Source organism: Siphateles boraxobius, unplaced genomic scaffold, assembly GCF_051911475.1.
Source record: "Siphateles boraxobius isolate OS27281-9 unplaced genomic scaffold, OSU_SipBor_1 9, whole genome shotgun sequence".
Taxonomy (NCBI): Eukaryota; Metazoa; Chordata; class Actinopteri; order Cypriniformes; family Leuciscidae; genus Siphateles; species Siphateles boraxobius.
This window is the reverse complement of record NW_027509219.1, coordinates 3,802,471-3,827,591: the sequence shown is the minus strand read 5'-3', so window position 1 is coordinate 3,827,591 and position 25,121 is coordinate 3,802,471. Positions and strand designations below refer to the sequence as shown.

The 25,121-nt window shown below is 40.6% G+C and overlaps 1 long non-coding RNA gene across 1 annotated transcript in view; it reads right to left on the bottom strand.

Moving 5' to 3' along the window:
* Positions 1–507: 507 nt before the first annotated feature.
* The window catches only part of LOC143732591 (uncharacterized), a 30,645-nt gene continuing 6,031 nt past the window's right edge, over positions 508–25,121 (bottom strand). The window contains exons 2-3 of the long non-coding RNA XR_013201139.1: positions 23,738–23,786; positions 508–818 (exon numbers count right to left, since the gene is read on the bottom strand). This is a non-coding gene — a long non-coding RNA (uncharacterized LOC143732591). The remainder of the gene's footprint in view (positions 819–23,737; positions 23,787–25,121) is intronic.

Here is a 25,121-nt window from a genome sequence, read left to right as displayed (position 1 = left end):
CCTGGAACACGCTGTCGTATATGCCGATCCAGAGCATCCCAAACATGCTCAATGGGTGACATGTCCGGTGAGTATGCTGGCCATGCAAGAACTGGGATGTTATTTCTGATGAACAGATGAACAGCCTACAGTTATGCTAATGATGAAATTCATTATTTCATAAGAAGAACTGTTTATTCTGATAATTGATACTATTAAATATAAAATTATATTTATTATATTGTTGATGCAAAAACAAATATGTATGGACTAAGAAGCTGACCAAAATACTCCATTACTACATAAAGAAAAACAAACAGAAAAAAAATACATAAAATAATACCTTTTTTTAATAAACACTTGTAACGAAAGTGTAGTTTGTGGGTTTTTGGTCTGGTTTTCGTGTGGCAGTTGGATTATTGTGTTTACTTCTCTTTCCACAAACACCACACAGAAGCACTGGTACTCTCTCTCTCTCTCTCTCTCTCTCTCTCTCTCTCTCTCTCACACACACACACACACACACACACACACACACAGTCCTCATAAGAACATTTAGGCATTTGCACAGCTGTTTTAAACAACACACATCAGCAAACACCATCATAAGGATCCAACGTCAGCTGACTCATAACTCTGTGAAATTCATGGCAACATCACAAAAGTACAGTAACTTAGTTTCGTCTCAGATGTGGTCTCGTCCTGACCCTGGAAATGGACCAAACAGACTCCCAGCAGCCCTCACTAGCTCTTTACGGCTCAGAGCAGTAACACACACTGGCTTTTTCATCGTCTGTCAAAGGCTCATAATCCGCCTGCTCTCCATCCATGATCCCTCACTGTGAGGAAAGAAACAGCTCTATTAGAGGTGGGTGGTGAAGGGAAGAGAAACAGTAATAAAATAAGACTGCATTAGAATGAGAGAGATAGAGATAGAGAGAGAGAGAGAGAGAGAGAGAGAGAGAGAGAGAGAGAGAGAGAGAGAGAGAGAGAGGGAGAGAGAGAGAGAGAGAGAGAAAAAGGAAGATAGATAGATAGATAGATAGATAGATAGATAGATAGATAGATAGATAGATAGATAGATAGATAGATAGATAGATAGATAGATAGATAGATAGATAGACAGAGAGACAGGCATCCAGACAGATAGATAGATAGATAGATAGATAGATAGATAGATAGATAGATAGATAGATAGATAGATAGATAGATAGATAGATAGATAGATAGATAGATAGATAGATAGATAGATAGATAGACAGATAGATGCACAATATACTGTTGTTACTACAGTAAATACATGTAACATGTAATAATGGCAATGTAAAATTAAGTGTTACCAATAACAGTAAATAATATGGTTTATTGCCCAGTACACTGTTAATGGTTTAATGGATGTCTGTTTTTAACACTAGTAGTTATGCTGGATCACATTTCTCACTTTAGTTAGGGAGCTAAAAAAAAGACATATACTCATTGCTGCAATGTAAAGTGACACTATATCAAATCAAGCATTTCCATATGTTGGTTGTAGCCACAGTGTGTGTGTGTGTGTGTGTGTGTGTGTGTGTGTGTGTGTGTGTGTGTGTGTGTGTGTGTGTGTGTGTGTGTGTGTGTGTGTGTGTGTGTGTGTGTGTGTGTGTGTGTGTGTGCCTGCGTGTGTGCGTGCCTGTGTGTGTGTGTGTGTGTGTGTGTGTGTGTGTATGTGTGTGTGTGTGTGTGTGTGTGTGTGTGTGTGTGTGTGTGTGTGTGTGTGTGTGTGTGTGTGTGTGTGTGTGTGTGTGTGTGTGTGTGTGAGAGAGAGAGAGAGCTCTGAGGCTCAGTGAGGTGATATGAAGGGTTATGGAGCCACCTACTGTGAGGAGTGAAGAGAAACCTTTATATACACAAGGCTGATTTCAATACCACAGTGCTGACTATATCGTACACATGCTCTTTACATTTAATATAATACCATTTCATTAATTTAAATTATAATTATATATTTATAATTATATATATTTTATATATATAAATGATATATATTTATAATTATACATTCTTAATGTGTAACATCATGTCGTCATAAAATATATTCTGTATATTTTTAAAAGCTTATAAGGGGGAAAAAATTAGGCATGCATATATTAAATGAAAAAAAGTCACAACCTAAAAAATCTACTGCAAGTCCTTTTTCCTAAAAATGGAGACACTGCAAACTTTCTAGCAATAAAAAGAGTGCTTCCTTTCTAGAAATGAAATTAACCACTCCACCTTGGCACAAGGCAGTGAACTATTCTTAAGGGCTTCTGTTGCCAAACTTGTCTCTGCAAACATAAATTAACCTGAGTGTGCTTACCTAAAATGTCAGGGTTAAACGAAGATTGAGCAATGAGGTCGAACAGGGGAGATTCAGGAGTGTGTGGACCGATGAAGGCACGAACCGGTTCGCACCCCCCACGCCACTCCGGCCTGGCCTAAAACCCCAAGTTAGCGAGGGAGGGGGTCCAAAAAACCTCCAGCACATTAGCTGGCACAAGCGAGAAGTCAGGAAGTGTAGGAGACGCCTCCTGCCTGTCCTGAGAGCGTAATCCAAAACCAGTGACATAGCCAATACATGTCATATTCCCTCAGTATACATGAAGAGTTTATTTTTCAACCTAAAACCTGTCCCTCATAATTACTCTGATTTGTTTAAAACCGAGACGCCGCACCACTAACAAGAGACCACTGTTGTTGCCGGGGGGGAAAACAAATACATCCCACACGGAATTACTGAAATTTTCCTTAATTGATAAAACAATGTCTCAGACTATTAATGTTTCTGACGCCGCTAATATGTTAACTGCAGCCAGTGCAATCAAGTGTAGGTACAAAACGCATTCAAGATGGTGGATGAAGAATTCCCGTAAAGCAGCTAGCCCTATAATCCCGACCACAGCGAGAGTGAGATTCTTTCTTGGAGCCGGAGGGTGTTTGGAAGTCTTCCAGGTGTGGTTCCTGGCCTAAATAACCTCAGTCAGTGGATGAGCGCCGTTAAATCCCAAATACTGCCAGCTTTGGGTAAATATCTCAGCCGTCTCTGAGCAGTTCAACGAATGAACCACAAATATTACTTCCATTCTTAAAACTGGGTAATGTCCCAGTGCTGTGGTGAACCATATTGTAGGAAACATTTTTAAACTGGTACATCTGAAAGGTTTAAATTGGCTATAAAATCTCATTCCCCCCCCCCTTTTTTTTCTTCTTCTCTGGAACCAACCAAAATTATGTTATCTGCGAAAGCGTAATCTAGAAAATCATAGCATTACTAGCAATGCAATGTCAAACAGGAACTTAATAGTACACCAAGGTAATTTCCAGCAGCAACAGCTGCTCAGTGTTTCAGTTTTCACTTGATTCCACAGAGATTCATTTGAGAAATCACTTGCTGTGTATAAACATATCAGAGGCTCTGGATTATAATCTATAGCTTGCGCCGTCCTCCAAGCCCAAACCAACAATACCGCCAGTTGCAAATGAAAGACTGAATTACAAATTAATTAGCCGGTAAATTGTGTTAAAGAGTCCTACGTTAAACAATGTTACAATAAAAATAACATACATGCCTGTGTAGACCTCCTCATAATCAACCACACAGAACGGAAAAAAAATATGATGTCTGTACCTTTAAAGTTTTTAAAGCATCGCTAACGCCAACTTGGTGAGGGAGGACCCAAAACATTTTTCAGTATTTGTTCTGTGTAAAAACCCTGCGGTATTAGGGTGCACTAATCTTTAAAAGGTTAATTTATTCATAGAGATTTTGACAGAGATGTATGGGCCAGCCAACATCTCAGGCACCTCTTCCCACAGGGAGACGTCTAACATGAGGACTGGGGGAGGGAGTGAGAGAGGGAGAGAGGGAGAGAGAGAGAGAGAGAGAGAGAGAGAGGCAAAGGGAAAGTGTCAACATATTCTAAACACACAGACATAATTACCTCATCGTTGAAGGCAATGGCTTTTAACCTCGCAAACGTACAGCTTCTATTTCTCCCATTTCATCATAAAAAAATATAGTGTATGCATTTACAGTAAGTTAAATTTGAGCATATTTATCCCAAGCAAAAGCTGTTTCCTGACAAATTTATCTTAAATAAATCTCAGCGGTATTTAGATTTCATCCAAGAACATGCGCTGATTTAAGAGTTATGAAAAAAATATGCCGCATGTCACGTCTCTACTCAAATTTCAATACCCTAAACACACCGCACGGTTTATGGCTTGCATATCTCCATATAAAGCACTCAGTTTAAACTAAATGATGCAGAAAGGATATAGCATACAGGAGGTCCCCAGATTTTTTTTATTGATTTTCTGAAATGATTTTTTGAAAATAAACAAAGCATTGCTGGTCTAAGTAAAGAAGAAAAAAAAAACTCTGGAAACAGTGTGCATAAAGCTACTTGAGAGATGAAGGGAGGTTGAATGAAATAAACTTTTGTGGCATTTCATTTACAACTGTCACAGGAGGGATCCGGATATATAAATCGTAGCCGCTGGACATTTAGGCGTGAAACGTACTTTTTGCATGTACGCAGACATGAATGCTTGACCAACATATTGCAAGTTAGGTGTCTAATTTAAACATACTTGCACTCTTTTAATGATGTGCCGGTAACTAACTTCAGGGGTAGTAGTTACTTTCAAAATGATCAATAGTGAGGTAGCTTTCTATAGACATGAAAGCAGTTTTATCCCAGATTCTAAATTTGCCTGCTTTCCTACTATATAGTTTAGCTTATAGCATGTCGGTTTTTGCAGTTTACATAAAACAGTGACGAAAATACCTGGTCGACCTACTACATTCGAGAAGTGATTTACTATCCCATGAGGCTATGAGAGAGTCGTGAATGAGGGGACGCGTCCCAACTGATATTGTAACCCCTGTGAAAAAGAAGTGCACTTAACTGTATTGAATGCTCACTTGTAGTGTACTTCAAATTTTATGTATATGTTTAAACTGTATATATAATATATATATATATATATATATATATATAAATTACTGAAATACAGTTGACGGAATCCATTGACCTCCATAGTAGAAAAAAAGGACTATGGAAGTCAATCTTCTTTTGTGTTCAAGAGAAGAAAGAAACTCATACAGGTTTGAAACAACATGAGGGTGAGAAAATTATGACAGTAATTATTTATGACTGAGTGCCTATCCCTTTAACATTAATCACTTTTAATAAAACTTGTCAGTCTTTGCAGCAGATATGCATTTTTTACATTTTTTGTAAAATTGGAGCAAAAACTTGCATCTGCAATGCAATGTTTCTTGCCATAAAACTTAACCGTCTCTGTATTGATATTGTTGTTTGTTTGTTTGTTTGTAAACTGTCATGTATCTCCTGACAACACTTTTTGTGAAAATAGATATTTTATGAAGATTTGATTCTTCAAATGTCAAAAGTCTTCCATATTCATTTGTGGCTTCAAAATGTCCTTAATCGGTCAGACCATATAGGTGAAGTGTTCATATGAACCTTTTTAATGTGCCTCCTAACGTTTTGATTATCAATGAAACATCATAATGGGTTCTTGGTTTTTTCCATTTGCAGAAGTCGTATGGCTTGCCGGTGGAGACTCGCTAAGCCCACCTGTTGGGCCAATGCCAGGCTGTGCATGTAATAATTGAGCCATTAACAAAACAGAGCTACTTTCAGCCATCTGTGCGAAAGTGGAGCCAAATATAGGGATAAATCTCATGTACCACCATTCAATACCGATTGAATGGAAGCATATCTATTCAATGTCTTGCTGTTTCCATTAGGATGTCAATGACACAGCTCTGATTAAGTCATAGCTAATGCTGTAGCAATAACATTAGCATGTAGTCTCTGACAAGCTCCTTTATCCAACATGTGTGTGACTAAATGCATTTTTACAGACTACTCGTAAATGTTACGTAAACAGGCCACCTTGCTTTTCATTGGGTTTCAATTAATGACTCGAGGCATCTTGGCAGGAGTATTGGTTCAGACATAGGATGATTGGTTCTGAAAGTCCAACACATGTTGAATCCATTTTAGTTTTTGAAAGACTGCTTTGGCTGATAAGATTGACATGGAAAGTTTGAAATTATGTTAGTGCCATCTTTTATTACAGCTAAGCCATAACATTTGAAGTTACCTCTACCCAGTGAGATCCCTATTTACGGCCGCCATCATTCCATCCCTTCATCGAGGCTATTTATGTTGCATGCTTACAGCTGAAAGTCTAATCCCCAAAATACACCCACACTAGCTGGTGCATCAACATAGCATGTTATCTTCGTTTAGTAACACTTGGACGTGACCCCATGCTCACCCCAGCATGGGTTCCTCCACCGAGACGCTTCATGCTCTCCTCATGCTGCATCTTTCACCAAGTGCCTCTCTCTCACTTGCCCTAGGCGCATCTAATTGAAAGCGATCTCGAGGCCTAGCAGAGTTCCGTTTCTTTCCTAATCCTCCGCTGGGGGAAGCTCACATGGTCCCAATTACGTCGTATACTGGTTTCTCTGACTGCCTCTCTCTTTCTCCTCACTACCCTTCTCCCTCAAACTGGCCTGTGCAGGAGTTTATGTTATTAACTACGCACTGCACAGTTCCTGCCTGTCACGGGGGCCTGGAGATGTTATCGCCGACGCTCTGCGTATATGGTTACCTTGAAAATATTCCATAAATTAGATTGGGATTGGCAATTTTCAAAATATGGAAGGGGAGACAAGGCAGGGGGGGGGGGGGGTGGTTGGGGGGCTACAGTATAAAGAATAGGACAAGAAGATCTGCTGGTGTTTGTTTTGGACAGAGACATTAGAGGTATGTCACTGGCGAGCTGAAAGGTGATCCTTGGAAGAAAAAAAAGAAGCTGGGAAATGCTTAAGGGACTCTTGGAGATTCTTCTAACAGTCAAAACGAGGCAAACAGTTCCTATTTTTACAGAAATTCCAAAGGTTCAGTTCTGGATGAGAGACAGCAGTTTTTTTGTTCAACTTCTGCTCAATGATAGAAGTTCATTCCCCATTATCAAATAGGTCTGTGTGGGGATTTTTTATTGTCAAGTTGAAAGAGCCTAAAGGAAAAAAACAATGACCTTCCCAAATGAATAGCATCCTATGGAAACTCATATGTGACTGAATAGGAATGCTCTAGATAGGCAGCAACTCAACACGCTATATAAATAACACTTCTTGAGTGAAGCACATAGGAGGCTGGACTCTTAATTGATTCCAATAGAATTTCACCCAGTGGTCCTCAATTATGATCATTGAATTGCCTAGCAATGCAAATTTTAGATGTCTTTCTTATTTGACTCACATATTTCAGCTTGGAGCAAAATCAGATGTGTGAAATAGTCAGGTGTGATATAAAATGCCCAGTGGAGGGGAATTGAGAACGGTTTTAATGCACACCTTTCAGCCAAGGGTGTGTTAACACTTGGCAGGTTTGGTTTGATTAAAACGAACCCTGGTGCGATTGCTCTGTTAGTGCTGTTCATTTGAATAAGTGTGAACGCTGACATCTGAACCCTGGTGCACACCAAACAAGCGGACCAAGACCTCTGAAAAGATGGGTCTCAATACGCTTCCAAAATAACTCTGGTGTGGTTTGAATGAAATATAAACGCAACACGTAACAGATTTTATATAAGTGTCTCACACGATTGCATTCCCAAACACCAGGCAAACAATTGCAAGATAACATGACAGCATTTATTGTGTTTCGCCTGCCCACTCTGAGACGCAAGTCATTTCTGATGGAGGAAAAAAGAACCACAGTTTATTCCCCGATTGCAGAAACTTTGGATACTTTGCACTAATTTCCCAAGAAGTGACGATTTTGTTCTTTAGAACACATGTGATGGAAACGCAGCTTTATTCACAAATATTTTATGCAATATTCCAATTTTCCAAAGTTAAATTTGCTAGTTTCCCACTCTCATCTGATTCAGCAAAGGTGAGTCTTTTATTTTGAAACAGTGATATCAAACCATCTGATACTCTTAATCAGCTCACAAAAGTCTATTTAAAAGGCACATCAATATCTATCATTCATATATAAAAGAAAAAAAATTGTAAAAAATCACAATATATGTAATTATTTCACATCAGTAAACTTAATTTAAAAAAACAATCTAATGGCGCAAATAAGTAATACATTAAATAAACAATTAAAAGACTCTTTGTCACATTTGATCCATAGTTGTGATAACTCAAAGATCGTCTCATGTGGCTTTTTAATGTAACAGACATTTCCTGAGGAAAAACTACTTTTACTGAAAGGTCATACTTTTCACCTCCAGCAGTGTTAACAATTTTGGTTCCTCTAAATTATGACACTTAGAGATTGTCTTAGAGTTTAGAAAATTAAGTTATCATTATTTCCTGGCCAGGAAGAGCATAACTGCTTATAAAGGTCATCATTAGGCAACTAAAAACATTTTTAAAGTTTGTTCCATAGTATTTGATGTGCATGAATCTACATATATATTTTCTATTCCATTAAATGTGATGATATATAAAAAAGTATGAGCAGTTATCACAAACATCTAAATCATTTAGTTACATTTTACATTTTAAACTCATTTCTCACCATCAATACCAGTGGAAAATAGAGTAACAAAATAAGACAAGACAAGTGTGATTTTTTTTTATCGAAAAGCAAAATTCCTGTTAAAGAACTACAACAGTAATCCTGAAACAACATCCACGAATCAGACGAGTCATGTTGTTACCATGGAAACGGAGATCACAAAGAGCACTGCAGTGACCATCCACTTCCATGAACCATTGAATGACCTAATTGAGTTGGTCTACCTACGTGCTCAAATCATATTCGGATATGACATTGCCACACAAAGACAAATGGCGTAAAGATTTGCAACAAATTCGAACCTGACAGTTAAAATTCTGAATTATTATTATTATCAGCTTATCGTTGTGAATCTGGAAAAAGCAGAGAGACAGATTAGAACACATTTTAATGTACATGCTCAATAATTGATTTTTGTTAATTTTTAAATAGCAAAAACTTCCATAATGCATCTTTACAGGGGACATAGGGAAAACGTGAAAAGTGACAACCAAGTAACTTTCTTTTGGTAAGCATGTCAAAAAATAAGATGATCAGATTTCGCTCCCCTTCTGATGTAGGAAGGGGATCTTATTATAATATTATCGCCCCTTAAGGTCCTTGCACACTGAGTCCGAATTTTTCATATGCGTTTTTTTTCGTATTCATCATTCGAGCATTCATGGCTCTGAATTGTCAAAACACCTCTTCAAATTCTTGCTACGGATGCGAAAAACACAGAAAATCGAACCTAATCCGAATTTTTTGTGATTGACACCCCATGTGAGGTCTTCTTTATTTTCCAACGTGCAAAAATTTCAGATGAGAATTTCGGACTCAGTGTGCAAGGACCTTTAGGGCCCTATCTTGCACCCAGCGCAATTGACTTTGTACACCAACACATGTATCATTCCTATTTTGCACCCGACGCACTGCGGACTTTTCCCTCCACAGACGCACGTCGGTAAATTAGGGAATGAACTTGTGATCCCGGGGGCGGTTCAGGGGAAAGAGAAGGCGTGTTCCGGTGCAAGCGTTCCCTGGTGCTATTTTGCAGTTTCAGAAAACAATTCTGCCACAGACCAGGAAAAACCTAGTCTAAAGTCAGTGGCGCATTATTCAGATGCTATTTTAATGATGTTTTATTAACAAGGTTCAGATAATTAAACCTAATTAAACTCATGTGGAGCACATTCAGATAATCAAACCTAATTACACGAGTGGAGCACACTCTTTTAATCAACCCAATCAACGAGTTAAGCGGTGTATATATACTGTACAGCAAACTTACCTCCGTTCGTTAACAGTTTAACAGCATTTGGCCCCACAGTACCTTCCTAACATGTCCGAATCGAGCTCTTCCCGTTCGATGAAGAATCTTTAGTCCTTCAGAATTAGGAATCTTTGCCATAATCCTCTGGTATTATCTCGTGGGCATCAGGTCAAACAAACGGGTCCTCGTCACCGCAGCGAAACATCCGCAATGTACTTTCGCGTATTTCTTTAAACCGGACCATTCAATAATTCCTGCCATAGAGAAATGGACAATAAGGCAATGTCGTCGCCCTCTTAACGCGAAGGAACGGGCCTTCATCCAGCGTCAGGCCGCCACAGCAGGCCCTAAGTAACCCACGCTGCAGATTCAGTCCCGACCAGTCCACACTCTCAACGTCAACTCCGTGAGTGCTCAGCTCAAAACCTTTTCGTTTTCTTTCTCTGATTGAACTTCGCATTGCTTCAGTTGTTGAATCACGAGCAAGTTATGCTATCTGGATACAAATTTTTGATCAGGGGAACACGCATTTTAAATAGTTTCTGTACAAATGATTTGCCGTTCATTAACGCAATGCTTCCTTGTGGCGTAAACTCACATGTAAACCGTAGGTCGCAGATTACATGCAAATTGCAAACAAAATCATTAAGAACCTTTCATTAACACTGTCCTGCAATTTATTTACAAAAATTCCTTCGAAACTTAAAGTTATAGCATAAATGTATTTATATTTTTGAAGTAGCAGTGACGTCTCCTCTGCTCCCACAGGAGCTCATTTTTCTCCAGGTAATTTTCTCCACTGCCGCAGCAGTGATGTCTCCTCTGCTCCCGCAGAAGCTCATTTTTCTCCAGGTAATTTTCTCCACTGCCGCAGCAATGAGTCTCCTCTGCTCCCGCTGGAGCTCTATTTCTCTGACTATTTTCTCCACTGCCGCAGCAGTGATGTCTCCTCTGCTCCCGCAGGAGCTCTGTTTCTCTGACTATTTTCTCCACTGCCGCAGCAGTGATTTCTCCTCTGCTCCCGCAGGAGCTCTGTTTCTCTGACTATTTTCTCCACTGCCGCAGCAGTGATGTCTCCTCTGCTCCCGCAGGAGCTCTGTTTCTCTGACTAATTTCTCCTCTGCCGCAACAGTGATTTCTCCTCTGCTCCCGCAGGAGCTCTGTTTCTCTGACTATTTTCTCCACTGCCGCAACAGTGATTTCTCCTCTGCTCCCGCAGAAGCTCTGTTTCTCTGGCTATTTTCTCCACTGCCGTCCCAGTGATGTCTCCTCTGCTCCCGCAGGAGCTCTGTTTCTCTGACTATTTTCTCCACTGCCGCAGCAATGATGTCTCTTCTACTCCCGCAGGAGGTCTGTTTCTCTGGCTAATTTTCTTCACTGCCGCAGCAGTGATGTCTCCTCTCCAGTACCTCCCTATCCAGAATTAATATTCCTGTTAAAACTCCTACTTGATGCCTTTTTCTCTGTCCAGCGAGCATTGGTCTCCCAGCGGAAGTAGCATGCATTGATTTCCTCTTTCTCTGTCCAGCGAGCATTGGTCTCCCAGCGGACGTTGCATGCATCTATGTTTCCTCTTTCTCTGTCCAGCGAGCATTGGTCTCCCAACAGACATAGCATGCATCTGTTAACACTGTCCTGCAATTTATTTACAAAAATTGATTCGAAACTTAAAGTTATAGCATAAATGTATTTTTATTTTTGAAGTAGGTAATTTAAACCCACAGCTTCACTTTTGGTTTTTCTGATTCAGAACGAACAAATCGGCAGGGAATGTGACCCATAGAAATGATGAAAATAAACTAAATAAATGGAGAAAATAAGAACATTTTCAAACGATTAATATCAATCTCTCAGCCCCGCACAGTTTCTGTTGAGCTCGGGATTCCAATTGCACAGGTTAAAACCATGGGTTCAGCCTCGTCCATTTGAATTCTGGGCATTAACTTGGATACAGTTGATTTCCAGGTCTCACTGCACAAGAAAACAATCGATAGGATATTTCTGATCTCGTCTACCTTCTCAGACAGTCTAAACTGTTCTAAACGCGAACTGCTATCTTTGCTCGGCCACTTAAACTTCAGATGCGCATAATCCTGCAAGGATTTAATCTCTCAGCTCCTCTTCCTCGCGCCTTTGATTAACCCCCAAGAAGACGAGCATCGGCACGCCAGGCCCCGAATCTACTCCTCCCTTCGCTCAGCCTCACACCACAGGAACTCAATGTGTCCAGGTAAGTTTCTCCACTGCCGCAGCAGTGATGTCCCCTCTGCTCCCACAGGAGCTCATTTTTCTCCAGGTAATTTTCTCCACTGCCGCAGAAGTGATGTCTCCTCTGCTCCCACAGGAGCTCATTTTTCTCCACGTAATTTTCTCCACTGCCGCAGCAGTGATGTCTCCTCTGCTCCCGCAGGAGCTCATTTTTCTCCAGGTAATTTTCTCCACTGCCGCAGCAATGATGTCACCTCTGCTCCCGCAGGAGCTCTGTTTCTCTGGCTATTTTCTCCACTGCCGCAGCAATGATGTCTCCTAGGCTCCAGCAGAAGCTCTGTTTCTCTGACTATTTTCTCCACTGCCACAACAGTGATGTCTCCACTGCTCCCGCAGGAGCTCTGTTTCTCTGGCTAATTTTTCTTCACTGCCGCAGCAGTCCAGTACCTCCCTATTCAGAATCAATATTCCCGTTAAAACTCCTACTTGATGCCTCTTTCTTTGTCCAGCGAGCATTGGTCTCCCAGCGGACGTTGCATGCATCTATGTTTCCTCTTTCTCTGTCCAGCGAGCATTGGTCTCCCAGCGGACATAGCATGCATCTGTTTTTTCCTTCTCCGTCCAGCGAGCTTTGGTCTCCCAGTGGACGTAGCATTCATCTATGTTTCCTCTTTCCCATCCAGCAGGTATTGATTTACCAGCGGGCACAGCAAGAAATCTCCCAGTCGGGCTTCCAAAATATGTCACTCTGCCATCGGCCGGTAGGGCCCACCAGCCCGACGCTGTGAGCTGCTCCCGTCGGAAGCTACATGGGCCCTCTCGGTCGGCCATCTTAGATCTTGCTGCTCCCCGCCCATCGGTCGGCAGAGCTCACTCGTCATTCCCAAATCTTGCTGCTCCTCATTCGTCAGCCAATAGGGCCCTCCTGGTCAGGCGGCATAAATCACGCTGTTCTTCGTTCATTGGCCGGTAGAGCTCGCCTGTCTGACGCTGTGAGCTGCTCCCGTCAAGAAACGGTGCGAGCCCTCCCGATTGTTTGTTCCAAATATGCTCCCCGTTTGTGAGCCAGAAGGCCCTCCTGGTCAAGCAACCAGGCTTATTCTCAAAATGCCAGCCCGCCAAATCTCAGCGTTTTGGGGGGTCTTTAGTCTGGTGGCTGTCCTTTGCTCTTTTTGCCTTTTGGGGGAGTAATCTGGGTTCGGGTAAAAATTCCGAGCTCGGAGCCCTCCCCCGGACAGCACCCCAAATACACATAATCTTTAATTCAATTCAATTCAATTCAAATTTATTTGTATAGCGCTTTTCACAATACACATTGTCTCAAAGCAGCTTTACAGAAATTGCATTTCGGAAATGTACATAGAAAAATACAGTTAGTTAATCAAGTATTAATTTATGGCATAACATATCGCCGGCTTTGAGTCGTCTCTTCACAGGCGTCGAGTCGTCTCTTCACAGGCGTTGGGGCATCTGAAGTCTCCGTGAGAGGCTGGATACAAACTGGAGCTGACGAACGCTATTTACCTCGGGACTAGCGTCCCGAGATAACAGCAGAAAGGCAGATGGAAAATAATTAGCATAGCTGATGTTCATAATGTTAATGCATTCGAACTGATTCAGCAGTAGTATCAAAGGTTAAGCATTAAGTGAATGCTTGGTTAAAGAGATGCGTCTTTAATCTAGTTTTAAACTGGGACAGCGAGTCTGAGTCTCGTACAATATCAGGAAGGCTATTCCAGAGTTTAGGAGCTAAATGCGAGAACGCCCTCCCTCCTTTAGTGGACTTAGATATCCTAGGAATGACCAGAAGCCTCGAATTTAGTGATCTTAAAGAGCGCGATGGATTGCATGGCGATAGAAGGTCTGTTAAATACACAGGAGCTAAACCATTTAGGGCTTTATAGGTCAGTAGGAATACTTTGTAATTGATACGTAACTTAATAGGTAACCAGTGTAGAGATGATAAAATAGGTGTTATATGATCATATTTCCTTGATCTAGTAAGAACTCTAGCAGCTGCATTTTGCACTAACTGTAGCTTGTTGATTGAGGATGCAGGACAGCCACCTAATAAAGCATTACAGTAATCTAGTCTCGAGGTCATGAATGCATGAACTAACTTTTCTGCATCAGAAACAGATAGCATGTTGCGTAGCTTAGCAATGTTTCTAAGGTGGAAAAAGGCTGTTCTTGTAATATATGAAATATGATTTTCGAAAGTCAAGTTGCGGTCTAGTATAACACCCAGGTCTTTTACTGTAGTGGATAAAGTAACAGGACATCCTTCTAAATTAAAGTTGTATTGTAAGGGATTTTGTGGGTAGTTTTTTGGACCAATAAGTAGTACCTCCGTTTTATCTGAATTTAATAGCAGGAAATTACACGTCATCCAGCATTTTATATCATTTAGACACTCTGTCAATTTAGATAAGTTAGTGTTTTCATCTGGTCGTGATGAGATATATAATTGAGTGTCATCAGCATAACAGTGGAAATTAATTCCATGTTTTCTTATAATATTACCAAGTGGCAGCATATATATTGAGAATAGCAGAGGGCCTAACACCGATCCTTGCGGCACTCCATAGTCTACTGACGTTATCTTTGATTTTTCCCCATTTAAACAGACAAAATGGTAACGGTCTGATAAGTACGATCTAAACCAGCTTAATGCCTGTCCCTGAACACCAGTGTAGTTTTGTAGTCGATCCAAGAGTATTTTATGATCGATAGTATCGAACGCAGCACTAAGATCGAGTAGAACTAGTATTGAGATACAGCCTTGGTCAGAAGCTAAAAGTAAATCATTTGTAATTTTAACTAGCGCAGTTTCTGTGCTATGATGCGGTCTGAATCCCGACTGGAATTTTTCATAGATATCATTTTCTTGTAAGAAAGAGCACAATTGAGCGGACACAATTTTTTCTAGTATTTTAGACATAAATGGAAGATTTGAGATGGGTCTGTAATTTGCTAAGTTATTTGTATTTAATTGCGGTTTCTTAATGAGAGGTTTTATTACTGCCAGCTTGAATATTTTTGGAACATGACCTAAAAATAAAGACGAGTTAATAATATTAAGAAGAGGCTCTTCGACTACAGGTAACACTTCTTTCAGTAGTTTAGTGGGTATTGGATCTAATAAACATGTTGTTGGTTTAGATGCAATGATAAGTTTATTTAGCTCTTCCTGTCCTATAGTTGTAAAACGGTGTAGTTGTTCTAGAGGGGGCATAATTGAGGCTGAATCATAAGACATCATAGAGGATTGTATATTTACAATTGTGTTTCGGATGCTTTCTATTTTCTCATTGAAGTAATTCATAAAATCATTACTACTATATTGTAACGGAATATTTTGCTCTGGTGATGTTTTCGTTTATTTGTTAGTCTAGCCACGGTGTTGAATAAAAACCTTGGATTATTTTGGTTATTTTCTATTAGTTTGCGGAGATGCTCAGCCCTGGCTGCTTTTAGAGCCTTTTATAACGTGACATACTGTCTTTCCACGCAATTCTAAAGACCTCTAAATTAGTTTGTTTCCATTTACGCTCTAAGTTACGAGTTTCTCTCTTGATTGCATGCGTAGCACTGTTGTACCATGGTGCTTTAGTTTTCTCTCTAACCTTTTTTAATCTAATTGGTGCAACAATATCTAGTGTACTAGAGAACATGGTGCTCAAACTGCTAGTCATTTCCTCTAGTTCATCTGTTTGTTTGGGTGCACTGCGCAGCTGAGATAGATCAGGTAAGCTATTTGAGAATCTATCTATAGTGGTTGGAAGGATTGTTCTGCCTGGTCTATAACGTGGCGCAACATGACAAATTTCAGCAGTACGTATTATACAAGTTACCATGTAATGATCAGTGAGATCATCACTTTGCGGTATAATATTTATATCAGTTGGATTGGTTCCATATGATATAATTAAATCTAGTGTATGATTTAGACGATGAGTGGGACCACTGACGTTTTGCGTGACCCCAAAGGAGTTTAATAAATCTGTAAACGCAGTCCCTAACGCATCATTTGTATTATCTACGTGTATGTTAAAGTCTCCAACAATTATTGCTTTATCGACATTGACCAATAGATCTGAGAGAAAGTATGCAAACTCTTTTAGGAAGTCAGCAGAGGGCCCTGGAGGTCTATATAGGGTAGCCAAGGCTAGAGATAATATGGATTTGTTTCTTGCATCTAAGAGCGTAACATTTAGCACAAGTACTTCAAACGAATTAAACCTGTGACCTGTTTTCTGAGTAACATTAAGAATATCTCTATAGATTGTTGCAACACCGCCGCCACGACCGATCAGACGGGGCTCATGCTTATAACAGTATCCTGGTGGAGTAGACTCATTTAGACCGAAATAATCATTTGGTTTAAGCCAGGTTTCAGTTAGGCAAAGTACATCGAAACTATTATCTGTGACCATTTCATTTACAATAACCGCCTTAGGTGTGAGCGATCTAATGTTTAGAAGACCTAGCTTTAGAAATTGTTTTTGTTCACTGATATTTAGATTTTCTGGTTTAATTACAATAAGATTTTTTCTAGATCCTACACTAGATTTATTGTTTGGCCTCACTAAGCGAGGAATAGACACAGTTTCTATATAATGTTCTACACTACTTATATCAATTAAGTTGGGACAGCAAAGACTGTGATTTGGACTTTGACTTACTAGTCATATGGTGTGTAACGTCTTGGAGATGTTGTCCGACAGAACAGCCGCTCCGATTCTGCTGGGGTGCAGGCCATCAGCACGGTAGAGCCTAGGTCGCTCCCAGAACAGATTCCAATTATTTACAAAGAGCAGTTTCTGTTCATTACACCATGACATTAACCATTCATTTAGAGCAAATAATCTGCTGAACCTTTCTTAACCTAGTCGGTATGTGGGAAGCGGTCCAGACACGATGATCGTTGCTTCAGGCGATGTGCTGCGAACCGTCTCGATCAGGCTTCTGTAGTCCTTCTTCAGAACCTCCGTCTGCCGCAGCCTGATGTCGTTCGTTCCCGCGTGTAGCACGACAGCTCCGACGCGCTCGTCACCGTTCAGGATCTCGGGAATCTGTGCAGCGACATCAAGAACACGAGCACCAGGAAAGCAGTGAGTGCGCACCTTACGCTTACCTGAGGTAGCACGGACATGAAGGACCATGGAAGTGCCGATGATCACGGCGTCGTCGCGTTCCGACTCGCGAAGGGGGGAGAAGCGGTTCCGGGTGGAGATCTCGAAGACCGGGAGGGGCGGTGAGGTTCTTGGTCTGGTCCTGGCTCATGTCTTCCGCTGTGGGATCACCCAGGGTCCATGGTGTTGCCTCGGTGCTGGAGTGAATGAAGGCAGAGATGATCGCGTCCTCCTGGGCAGAGAAACGCACGGAGTAGACGAAGTCGGAGTCAAAAAGTTACTAACCACTGACTTGTGAGCATCGGCGCGTGATGTTTCAAGCGTTGATCGCCGATCTCGCAGCTCGGCTTGCTTCACCAGCAGAACGCGGATCTGTTTCTCCACCGACTCCAGCTCCAATCGTACCGAAACCAGCTCGAATGTGTCCTCACCTGCACTCAGAGGTAACGTTAGACACACATCCGATATGTTCGCCATTATAACAGATGAACAGTAAATTAGTAGTGATACTACCAATATCACTACTAATTTAGGACTGAAATGATGGATATAACCCGTATCCTTTCAGTCAAACGGGTGTAAAATGAGAGGGTCGATAGGCGCGAGGCCACGCGTGAAATGCTAGCGGGCTAAAGGCTAGTAGCCGAGATTCGGAAAATTGGATCTAAGTAGCGATATCAAAGCAATCCGATTGTTTTTTATAAGGAATAGTGTCGAGGATAAGTTCACATGATATAAAAATAGAAAGTGCTTGTTTATAAATGAGTGGTAAAGAAGAAAATCAGGGATTAATGAATCAATTCAACGGAGCTCCAAACACAAACACAGATCGCACGCGCATGCGCAAAAAAAACTACTTTACTCTGTTTAATTGATGTAAGTGTGAACTCGTGAAATGATGTTTTATTAACAAAGTTCGGGAGGAGCACGTTCAGATAATTAAACCTAATTAAACACATGTGGAGCACATTCAGATAATCAAACCTAATTAGACACGAGTGGAGCACACTCTGTTAATCAACCCAATCAATGAGTTAAGCAGTGTATATATACAGCAAACTTACCTCATTTTGTTGACAGTTTAACAGCATCCCTCCACCACCCCATCTCCTCACTTCTAGTCCTAATACTCTTACAACAACGGGGGGAGCACTCTGGGTTCGGGCAAAAATTCCGAGCTCGGAGCCCTCCCCCCGGACAGCACGCCAAATACGCATAATCTTTACTCTGTTTAATTGATGTACGTGTGAACTCGTGAAAGGGCGCATGCTTGGCCATAATGTAGCGTGTGCACAACTTCTGTCTTTTACGGCCCTGATGAGAACGTCAGTCTCCTCGTCTGTGAACCGCTCCTGGTGTGCACCTGTCAAATCCGCCATCATAATAGCAATCCGCAATGGAACAAGCGTGCCTGCTTTTAAAGGGAATGTGAGATGACGCTCTGATTGGTTAATTGCATGTTACGCCCAACCCACACTTATGATGTAGCTATTTCAGACCAACCCATTTTAGATTTGCGTCGGCACGAAGAGTCATTTATCCCGCCGGTATAATAGCAAAAGCGCCCGAGATCCGCCCACAAAGTTACTTGCGTTTCGCGTTTGATACTTGCATTTCAGATCGTTAAAATAGGGACCTTAATCTTCCACCCATGGCACCGCCATTTGGTTTTCACAACTGACAACAGTGTAACCAGTTCTAACGCAATGGCAAAAATTTGCGATGGATACATTTTATTCAGTGGTTGTTGCGTTCAATCTTACCCAGATACATTAGTGTTATTTTCTGATTGGCTATTGTGTAGCTCAACGAAAACACCAGAGGAGACGCGCTTCGCTTGATTCCTGCCGATTCTACAGTGAGAGCGGCGTGGCCAGAGTTTTGTGTCAATGCACAAATGCTCAATGCGTGACACTTGAGAGCCCTGTAAATGTATCCACTAACCATTCAGAAACATCTAAAAGTTGCAACCTCTTCCTGAGTTTCTCTGTAAGGCTGCACTCCGCTACAGGTTATTTCTGAGATTTTGGATGAGTGAGATCATTCACGTGTTTTATTATTCCTGGAGTATCTGAAGCTTGTGTAAAAGATCGGCTGTCTTCTGAACAGGGGCCGGGAGCAGCAGCTTATTTGCATTTAAAGGGACACACACACAAATTGCGCACTTTTGCTCACACCCAAAAAGTTGGAAAATTTGACAAGTTATAATAAATGATCTGGGGGATATTTTGAGCTGAAATTTCACAGACACATTCTGGGGACAACATAAATTTATATTACATCTTGTGAAAAGGAGCATAATATGTCACCTTTAAGATACCTTACAGGGGCAATAAAGAAAACAGAATACAATTCATAACACAAAATATTCATTGGATCACTGAAACAAATTTTTAGTTACACTGCATTTTACAGTATTTGCACTTACCCAAGAAAGCACTGAATAATATACGGTAACTACATGGGTAAAGATCAGGTGTAGTATGTATGTAAAACATAATAAAGTGCAATAAAACTTTCTTCTAAATTGGGGAAAACTAGGGAAAGAAAACCGCTGAAATAATACTTACCATTTTTTCTTCACAAATAAATTATCTTGAGACAAGATTTATAAAATTAACCAGCAGCATACAGAAAAAAAAAAGAATCTAGAAGAACATTTGATTCGATAGGCTACATAAAAAAGATCCCTGATTTCAGGAATGTTCCCTATTAATTCTAATCTGTATGCATTATGGTTGACTCCTTTCCTTACTTCTGCTTCATAAAACCATTGGCATGAAAAAAGTGAAGTTTGAAGTATTTTCTTAATAGTACATTGCTAACAACCGCCAAGATTAATATGTCTGATTATGTCTTTTTCTCAAATGTCAAATATGAAACTTCCAATTACTTTGTTTTAGTAATTGATTCAAGAGTAATTGAAAGACCTGAATTTCCAGAAAGACCTGATTTCCAAGATAAGTACAGTGTTCTTGATGATAAGCTATGGTAACTCCAAAATTCTGACCATTATTTAGTGTTGAAGTGTTCAAATGTTCCTTACAGTATTTATTTTTTAATTGTGACCTAACAGATATGACTGATATGACTCTTATCTCCAACTCTTGTGTTGAAAACGTCTTCAGGTCTTTCCTTTTAGGCGATTCTCTTTGTAAGGATTAGATTTTTCATTTCTGACATTGGAAATATGTACTCTACGTGGCAACACCTTCAGCTTCATGCCAGTTTGCATTTAAGGATAAAGGTGGACTTCTTTCCATAATTCTTATTAGGGTAAAATGCCACATACATATTTTTTTTCTACAACAGAAAACCGAGAGAGAGAGACGTCACAAACTCCTCCTTTTTCTTTTGGAATGCTAATGCAAATCTGCTTTCTGTTCATGTACACAGATAATACCAAACATTACATACATCACTGCTATTCACACAACAACTCCACACAAATTCTAACTGTGAAGCCCAACTTCAAACATGTCAGAGCAGTGGCTTCAGGAAAGGAAAACCTGATTATTCGTAACCTAATACAAAAGTGCGCCGGTTGCTTAGAAACCCAAACACTGCTGGGCCGCCCAGAGGTCAGAGGTTCAGCCATGGCTCGGGGCGACCGACGCAGAACTCTGTTACCTGTTTGACTGTATCTCCACGCATGGCTAACAGGCGCGCGCTAGCTCTGTTTTTTAACAAGGGGCCCCTGGCTCCCAATGCGGCTCACTTTAATTGTGTCTCTTGAAAGCCAGCCACTTTTAAGAAAGCTTGCAATTCCACATCGTGTAAACGTATGAGTGGGGGAATTACGCCTGCACTTAGAGGCATCTTTAAATGAAAGCAGTAAAATATTTTCATTCTGAAACCCTTCTGTAAGTTTTTTTTTCCAGGCTGTTTAACGGTGAGGCTATCGGAGAGGGATAAAATGCATTGGCTGTGGAGCAACAGCTGGCATGAGACACAGATGCACTTGGTCACCTCTTTGCCTTCTGCATCTCATTAAGAAAACAAACATTTCAAATGCTTCTTTGCATGTTATGCAAATATGCATCCAATGCATCAAATACACTAAGCAAACAAGTAGGCTACTGCAAAGGTTGAATATTGTATCTGAATACAGTGAGGTGAATATGTCAAATCTGACCTAAACATGAATTTTTCATGCACAGTCAGGCTTTAATTGACAATAATTTAGCATGAAGCGCTGAATTGCATGGAAAGCGCACTTGTGTACTTCAATTCTTAAAGTATATATTTTTTAAACAGCACAGTACTTGCAGATAAAAGAATATTAATGGAATAAAAAGCAACGTAAGTGTACTTAAAGGGAGTTCTTTATGCGCTTAAGTACACTTTTAAAAAGTGCACTATGTAATAATTTAATCAAAATTAAAAGTAATTATTTTCATTTTAAATCATTGTTTTAATAATATTTTGTCATGTTTTAAAGTACACTTATTTAGATATGTTGACTAACACACTAAAGCACATGCAATTTTAATAATTTTATCTAGGGTGTTATTTGATATTTAAAGTTAAACAATTTTTTGAAATGTACTAAATTGCATATATATAAATGCATTACATTGCTAAATTCAATTCAATTCACATTTATTTGTATAGCACTTTTCACAATACATAGTTTCAAAGCAGCTATACAGAAAATGCAGATGTCTACATTACAATTTAGAGTGTTCTGGTCTCACAGATGTCCAAGTAATGCCCATATTTCAGAAATTTACATTTCTAGATAATACAAGTCATGCGGTTAGCTAACATCATGTATTAATTTAAGGAAGAAACAATGAGATGATTAAAGTAATAACAAGTTAAAGTATATTTTAGTTTACCATAAGTGCCTGTCAGCACAATACACTTTAACCACATTTCAAAGACAATAGAACTAACTATGAAAGATAAAGTCCCAAATAAGTGAGTCGAACGGCACTCTTAAGTTCAACTAATTGCATTTAGCCCTAAGGTATGTAAACTAAAATGCATTTTCATTTACTTGTAAATAACATGCTAATTAAGTGTCCGAAAACATTACACACAGTTCATTAAGTATGTTATTTTTAAAAGTATGCTAAAGACTACTTCTTTTTCACAAGGGCTACTTTTCTGTGAAATAGTCAGCATTAGAAAAAAAATTCTGTTTTGTGTTAACAGTAGTTAACAAAACGCAGCAAATTGTGAACCTGTCAAAACAGTCAGCTCAAAGTGATCTGTTCCACAGTGCTTGAAATCTCCATAACTCCCCCCCCCCCCCCCCCCCCTTTCCTGCAACGTCTCAAACCGAGTCTGTTCTTCATTTGAGCTTCCTGATACAAATGAAAATGTGCAATGTCCAACACCAGTGTGGCATGACTCGGGAGCCCGCGGTCCCCAGTTGAGCAACGGCTTTGCAATGCGATGTAAACTGTGTCCTGCACTTCAGAGCATGTGGTTTTGATTTCGGAATGTTTTATTGCTGAACAATGTTTCTGCCTTGGAGCGCAGAAGCATGTATAAAGAGCATATTGTCCCTCGATGCCCACCCTCAGCACATATGACATCAGTGCGGCTCTGGCTGGCATATTTAGTTTTAATAGTAAGTTCTGTCATTGACCGATCACTGCACTACAGTCGCATCTATTTCCCCGCACTCTTCAACTACTGCCTATCTGTCCACATGCTTATCTTCAGTGGCAGGATTTTAATAGACATTAGTCTGTCTGCACCGGGTAGTGGCTGTAAAATCAAACCACAATGACCAGGCCGGGCTTAAACGATAGCCAAGATGTGAGATCAAAGAGGGACATTTCAGCATGTGAAGCCAAGCACTGTTAGCTAAAGCTCTTAAAGAACACGGCTATCATATAAAACAGAAAGAAACAAGAAAACTTGGGCTATTACACACACATTGGGTTAATGGAAATATAAAACCTCAGACAGCAACGATCCACCCGGCCTCATTGTAAAAGCGAACCGCTTGGGTAACGGGAAATATTTCTGTGGGAACTGATATTATTGGATAAAACCCTCCAAAACTGTCTTGACACCACAGACAGATATAATCACAACCACAATTTTGGCTATAGGCTAAATAATGGAGTTGGAATAATTTGATTATACTGTATGCAGTCTTACTTTGTTCATTGTCATTGATGATTTAGAAATACCGTAAATAAACTGAGGAAATACTTTTTTTATTTTTAGTCTGTTTTACATCCTGCTATAGAAAATAAAAGAGCCCCTGCCCCTTTAATCGCTTAAAATTAGTAAAGTGTCCTTTCAAAACGTGTTTTCGACTGAGTGGGACACCCCCTACTATGGAAACTTTGTGGAAACCGTGATGCTTTAAAAAAAAAAAAATAGAAAGTAAAAAAAAAAAACATGTATTTAAAATAAAAAAAATTTAACAAAGTAATGCTGAAAAAATATAGTATTAATTACTATAAAATCATATCTTACTGACCCCAAACGTTTGTACAGTGTGATGTTAGGATGTGGGTGGTGGTCAGATCATTGTTATGTAGTTGCTAAGGTGCTGTATTGTCAGGTGTTTATTGTACCAAGTCAAAAGAGCCTACCTTTATATGGCTCTGGTCCCTCCAGTGTAAGTCTATGGGATTTCTCCACCTGGTTTATGATCCAAAAGATAAAAATCGTTAAAATACTGATGGTAACCTTAGCAAACATTGTTAATAAGTATACTTATTGATAATAAAAAGTTCTGTCATGAAACTCTACATGGTGCAGGCTGATAGGTCTGTTCAATCTGCTTCCAATCACATCATTCTCTATATGGTAGAGCTGATTGGTTCCTGCTGTATCAGTAGCCAATGAGCTCGCTGCTTAACTTTCAAATACTTGGTCAGCGTCTGCTGTAGCAATGCAGCGCACTTTCAGAAACCCTCCACCTTCCCCAGCTCCACCTGTATAGATCTGCTACAGGTAATTCATGTACGCTATATTACAGCAATAACAGCAGCAGCAGTGTAGCAGATCTATTCTTCCAAGACCTAAGATAAAATCATTGTCATATCCAATACCATGCCAAACACTCAGAGAGTTGTCATGACAGAAATATAATTTGAGAAGTTCCCTTTCGTTGTCACTCCGAGTTACGTCGGATGACGACGAATGGGGTTTCGCTTAGAAAGCCTATCAACTTCGAGTATTACAAAACGAGCCAATGGCAAAGAAATGCCATGGGTCTGCGGAATTTGCATGGCGTAACTCCGCCCCACCTTGTGGGTATAAAAGGAGGAAGCCGGCAGCAAGCAGATATGTTTTCGCTTCGGAGCCAAGTGTATTCTTCTCTCCACAAGCCATCTCTGAATTGTCAGCTTTACAAACGAGTACCTCGAGTGTTGGTGTGACGGCGATCTACGGCGAGAGCGTGCTTCCTGCTGATCTGTTGCAGTGGTCTGCCAGTCGGTGCGTTTCTCCCCGGGTGCTTCAACACTTGAGTTTTCTCTCACTAAAAGAGCTTACACGTGGCACGTCTTTTTAAAGATGTCTCGCCCGTGTACTTCTGGTTGCGGCAGATTGGTATCGGACTCTGATGGGCACGAGCGTTGCATAGTATGTTTAGGCATTGATCATGCTAGAGCACCGCTCGTGGATGACTCATGTTCTCTCTGTGGGAACATGACCATCGCGTCATTACGGTCGAGACTCGGTGAACTCGCAAGAGTGAGAGTCCCCTCATCCACCCCCCGTCCTGCGGCTGGTGGCCAGGGTGATCTGAGGGTTACGGTCTGGAACAAGGCGCCGACTATGTGTCCGCGACCCCAGCCCCCCTCTTCAATGACGGTGCCCGCTAGTGAACTGCTGATTCCCGCGGGTCTACCCTCTGGTGGCCCGCGTGCTTCAGTTGAAGCTACAGAGGAAGATGCCATGTCTGTTGCAGCATCACTTGGCGGGTTTGACTCTTCTGGAAGTGAGGGCTCGTCACAGCTGCCACCTTCC